Source organism: Dipodomys ordii, unplaced genomic scaffold, assembly GCF_000151885.1.
Source record: "Dipodomys ordii isolate 6190 unplaced genomic scaffold, Dord_2.0 Scaffold25, whole genome shotgun sequence".
Lineage (NCBI taxonomy): Eukaryota > Metazoa > Chordata > Mammalia > Rodentia > Heteromyidae > Dipodomys > Dipodomys ordii.
The window spans coordinates 23,358,349-23,364,444 of record NW_012267241.1 but is presented as its reverse complement, the minus strand read 5'-3'; the positions used below and the strand labels follow the sequence as shown (position 1 = coordinate 23,364,444).

At 37.2% G+C, this 6,096-nt stretch overlaps 1 pseudogene; it reads right to left on the bottom strand.

Annotated features, from left to right (window-relative positions):
- Positions 1-754: 754 nt before the first annotated feature.
- On the bottom strand, positions 755-1,185 carry LOC105984601 (annotated as a pseudogene).
- Between the last annotated feature and the right edge of the window lie 4,911 nt (positions 1,186-6,096).

Here is a 6,096-nt window from a genome sequence, read left to right as displayed (position 1 = left end):
TTTTGTCTGACAGATACTTCAGCTCTTTAGCCCTGAAGTGGAGCCTCTGTATGTATTGGCAGAGCTTTCTTCTTTCTACTTTCAATAATAATCCCGATAAACCAGTTCTGAATCACTTAATTAGAATTGATTTTTATATATCATTTTATCTTGAAATAGTTATACAAGGGGGTTTCAATTCAACATGTCAATTTATATGTACAGTGCATTTTGATTAGTATCACCCTTTCCATCATTATTTACCCCATACAACCCGCATACCCCATACAACCTCATGTATGTACATTGAGTATTATGGCCGTATTTGTCCATCATTTCTCTCTCTGTCTGCCCCATCTCCTTAATCTTTTTGTTTGTTAAGAAAATTTTTGTGGTTTTATTGTATCATGAGGCATTTGAAACATCTGAACAAATCAGTATCTGGGCGGTGAGGCAGATGCTTTCTCCACTTCTTTGGGTTACTAGAGCATCTTGTCAGTAGATTAAAAAAAAAAAAAAGACAACCTTTTGCATTACTTAAGTCTTTCCAAGGCATGCACGGGTACAACACAAACTTCTCCTGTCAGATGCAACGAATCAAACATCCAAGCATCATAAACATCATGCACAACACCTTTGTGGGGAGAGTGGGTAGAGCACTGCACCTAACCTCAGCCCTGCTTGTTTGTATGATATGTGGAGCATCTGGAGGAGTGTGATAGTATCAGGAAAAGGAGGGAGGAGGAAACAGCGTGAGTAAGTGGTCAGGAGGAGGTCAGCTACAGATGTGTAGGGCAAGCCTGAACATGTCATTGGTGCACACCCAAGCATCGTCGATGTTCTTTAATAGAAACATCTGGTGGAATCCCATGATGGGTTCTTCATCAACCTTGAGCTGTCCCACAACCATACTGATGTTACAGCTATCTGGCGTGGGCTGATGAGCCTGTGCGGTGATATTGTGCTGGATTTTCTGGAATTGAAGGCTAGACGACTTCTCCACAATGGCAGGTTTTCCCTGGATCTGCTGTCCTTCCCATGTAAGGCATGATGCATCGATATAAATTGTGCCTAGTTGGGTTCTGTCATTATCAACTAACTGGTAGTAATGTTGAATGAAGCTGGATCCAATCTGCTCCCAAATTGGCTTGTCTCCCATCCTGGAGCGTCACCCAGCCTCGCTGAGACCCGAGGGGCTGGCAAGATGGCGGCAGCGGCGGCGGCCACCCCCATCTCATTAATCTTTAACCCCCTCTGAGATAGCATGTTTTATTTTCCTAGTATGCATCTTGTTATACTCTCTGTTAAATATAGAATTACTTGCAATGAGTTGTCAGTATCCAAGAAATTAAAGTATAGATAGAGGTCATACTAGTAAGGCTACAGTTAGAGTTCTTGACAAAAGGCTAGCTGACCTAATCATAACAAATCTGAGTTGGAAGTTACCTTCATTATTATTTAATCCAACATCCTTACATTTGGAATAAATTGACATATTGTCTTGGGATAGGATTTTCAACTTTATAAACACAATTTGTGTAACATTAACCTCTACATGCCAAGTAGAAACATTTACTAATTAATAGCCACATATTTCATTAACTATAAAAAGTGAACATTACTGAGTGCCAAGCATTATCTTAAGCATTTTACTTATATTAGCACATTTAGTATATGCTTACCTCTTAATTATGTATGATTATCAAGAAAATGACATATTTATCACTTTTTCATTTTACTGATGGGGGAAAGGAGGCACAAGAAGTAATTTGCCTACAAATGAATACATGGCAGGGCTCTGGATTTGAAATTTCTAGATCTGGTAACACTGAACCATAGTGCTGTTCTGACTCAGGATTGTGGAAAAGATAAAGAAAAGCATGAATATCTGATGGAAGTCCTTGAATTAGTAGAATAAGTAATCAAGAATGCTATGTTGATGGCAGTTTAGAAATGTGAGAGTTATACTATATTATATTATATTAAGTGAAGTAAGCCAGACCCAAAGAAACATAGGTCCTATGGTTTCCCTTTTTTGCAATAGCTAGTCTACATCTAGGATAATCTTATCAAACAAGCAGAAAAGGTGAAAAGCTAGGTATATATGACCATATATAATGATGTTAAGTGAAATGAACCCCAAGATAGAGACACAGAAGTTTTTTTTTGTTGCTTTGTTTCTAATGTACTATGTGATTTTTTTTTGTTTCTTTTGTATGTTCTTCTCCCATAGTATAACCCCTGTTGTCACTGTGTTTTATTCTGGTGCCCTGCATCTTGTATATCCATTTTCCTAATTTGAGGAGGGGAAGGGAAATAAAATGCTGAAATAAGGATACAGGTTGCCTCATTGTAACAATGAGATGTACAAGACACTGTGTTGAAAATGAACCTTACAATTTGGGAGGGGGAGAAGTTGGGGAGATGAAGAGGGAAGGGATAGTGGGGGGAAACAAATGAGGGGGTAGCAATACTTGATAGAAAATGTACTCATTACCTTACTCATGTAACTGTAATCCCTCTCTACATTATCTTTACAATAAAAAATTTAAAAAGTTGGAGTTTCTTGACAAGAAATGTACTCATTACCTTACTGATGTAACTGTAACCTCTCTGTACAGCATCTTTACAAGGAAATAGAATTAAAAAATGTTGGAGTGTCAAATTTAAGTACTGACAAGTAGGGTTGGATTTTCTCTTTCTCTCTCTCTCTCTTTCTCACCTACCTATTTATTTTTCTATAATTGTGTCTGTCTTTGTTATAGGCCCCAGACCTGGACCTTCTTAAAACTTTGGAACTTCCTAGGTAATAAAAGCATCTATTTTTCCTGGGTCCATGGAATCACATGGAATCATATCAATAACTCTTGGTGGGCTCTGAGATTGCTTCAGGATGGGGGCTGATCATCAAAAATGCCAGCCATGCCTCAGAGGGTTGAGATTTTTGAGCCAGTCTGACCTTTGAAAAGGGTCTAGAGCTTGAGTTATAATCCTGTGGTCAATTATTTAATCAATCAACATTATGTAACAAAACAAAAAGAACAAAGAACAAAAAACCCAAAGCAAAAAGGCTCTCTGAAGAGTGAAGCTCAGGATTGCTTTGTAGCTGGTGAAATTGATGTAGTTGTGATGTGATATGATATGTGTGTGTGTGTGTGTGTGTGTGTGTGTGTGTGTGTGTGTGTGATGCCCTGATTCCAGGAATACTGACAAAAATTCTGTGTTGAAGACCCTCTGGAACCTTGCTTTGTACATCTTTTCATTTGATTGTTCTTGTTATATCATTTATAGTAATTAATGTAATGCTGTCCTGAGTTCTAATTTTAGTGAATTATCATACATTAGTGCCTCCTAGATTTGTAACTAGTTGGTGTGAATTGGTGAGCATTGTCATGATCCACACTCGTTAGCTCATGGGGTCTGCAGTAACTCCAGGTCGGAAGTGCCAGAACTGAGTCACAGCACATCAGCTGGAGTTGAGGCACAATAAGCATGAACAAAGACAAACATGAATCATTACTCTCTCACCTTTGGTAACAAAGTTAGGATTTTGTGCTAATAAAATATGTCAGGTAAGGATGCAGAAGATTTTGGCCTTGGTTTCTTCCAGCAGCAGGCTGTGTGTGTGTTTGTGTGTGTGTGTGTGTGTGTGTGTGTGTGTGTGTGTTCGGAGTATTCCCATAAGGCTAAAAGAATACTTTGAACTATGGAAGTGATTATAAAGTGATTGGATTGAGAACAAAATTCCCACGAGAAGAGTAACATGGAGTTCTCTTGACTTAGAATCTGAATCTTTCTTTTCAGAATAAAATTAACATGTAGGAAGGAGCAATGATATCACCATATTAAGACTGCCTGTTTTATTGTGGAAGGCACGGAAGCCCAGAGGTAGAGACTGTATGCTATTTGAGTAGTATGGGGTGGGACTGCATGCTACACAGCCCTAAGGTGGCCTGAAATCTAGCCTGGACGATTCATTGCCTTTTACTTTATTCACTTAAAAGACTGTAAGCACACATTTCACACATTCATATATTTTCCCTTTTTATGTAATTTTGACAAGTAATACATAAATGTGATCTTACTAAAAATTCAAACTGCACAGAGGTATCTAGAATAAATATCAAAGTTCTTTCTTTTACTTTTTTCTTCCTCTATACAATTCTGTGCAGGAAGCATGTTCATCATTGGGTGTGTATTCTTCTAAACATTTCCCATGCATTTATATACACATATTAATATAATGGTTTGGTTTAAAAGTATTTTTTGTAGAAAAGTGTTCATGAAAAATATACTAGATTTTTTGGTGGGGGGCTTTCTTTTCACACTTATGAAGCATAGGACACATTTCCATTCCAGCATTTTAGCTCTAATCCATTCTTCTAATTACTACATATTCAATTGTATGTGAAGAAAACAAAAAAAGGGAGCAATGTTTATATCATCTGACTGAGAGAAAAAAAAAAGGAATTTTTTTTCCCTTGCTGGTCCTGGGCCTTGAACTCAAGACCTCGGCACTGTCCCTGAGCCTCTATGTGCTCAAGGCTGGCACTCTACCACTTGAGCCACAGTTCCATTTCAGGCCTTTTCAGAGCAGTTTGTTGGAGATAAAAGTTTCAAGGAGTTTCCTACCTGGGATTTGAACTGGGATCTTCAGATCTCAACTTCCTGGGTAGCTAGGATTACAGGTATGAGCCATTGGCAGGGGGAAAGAAAAGGAAATTTTTTAATGCACCTTGTGGGCTCCCAGTGATCTCCTTTTGTAATTACTATTTTTTGTAACTTGCTTTGTTGTACTTGTTCCCCGAAACTCATTTTCTCAAAATGTCTTTTATTTCTTTTTCTTTGCTAAAAATATTATTTACAATTGCTGCTTGTACAGCAAGTCCCAACTTCCGCTTCCTTAAATAATCCAGCATGTGATTAAGTCTAGGTTTAAGTCTACTGCAGGTACTGTGATGAAATCCTTTTCATCACCATTAGAATCAGAGATTACTCATAGGTTACAAATAGAAGAAACAAAAGTAAATGGTGATTGCTTCACTTCCATAAATAGAAGGAACAATAATAAATGGTGATTGCTTCACTTCCTCACATTGGCTTAGAAGACTTTCCTATGACCTTGAGCTGACACCATAATCAATGCAATACTTATTAAACTTTTTTAGTACAAATTAAAAATGCCAAGTGATTGTTCTACCTAGAAGGATTAAAAATTAAGGGTAAATTTAGTAATCTAAACATGTTTTCATACTTTCTTCTTCTTTTAACCTTACTTAATTTCTTTGGGCCAAATTAGTCCTCTAATTCTTTTTTTCTTTATTCATTTCTGATGAACACTTGCATAGGGCCAATTAAGTTAAAAATGGAAGCTTGTTTTTTTTAAAGCTTTTAAAAAATCATGATATATACCTAATTACATAAATTATGATCTCAAAAGTTCATATAGTAAATTATGTTGTTGTTTTTTTGCCAGTCATGGGGCCTGAGCTCTGGGCTTGGGCGCTGTCCCTCAGCTCTTCAGCTCAAGGCTAGCACTCTACCACTTGAGCCACAGCGCCACTTCCGGCTTTTTTCTTTTTGCTTATGTGGTGCTGAGGAATCGAACCCAGGGCTTCATGCATGCAAGGCAAGCACTCTACCGCTGAGCCACCTTCCCAGCCCCTCATATAGTAAATTATGTTAACTTGTTTAAAGTGGAAAAGCAAATAAGCTTCAGGTGGTTTCCGAGTGGGTCCAAAACAGAATCAGCATTTCTAGTACATAAATTTGGTATGAAATACAACGATTAAAAACATACATGTGCATTGATGTCTTTAACTAGAGTAGTTTTATTGTAAATGTGTCTGTTCTGAAGATCTGTGCTGTTAGTTTACCAGTGAATAAACAAAGGAATTTCACTTTTACCAGAAAAGTTTTACATTATGTTAATTTACATTAACATAACACCAGTGTGAAATGGGTCTGTCATGACTAGTGAGAATATAAAACAAAGGATACCACAAAATTAAACAAGGAAACTAGTAAGGAAATAAAATTCTCCCTCTAAAAACCTCTAAAAAAGTTAGTATCTCTGAAGTCAGTGATGAAAAAGGATGTACTTTATGTAGTGACTTT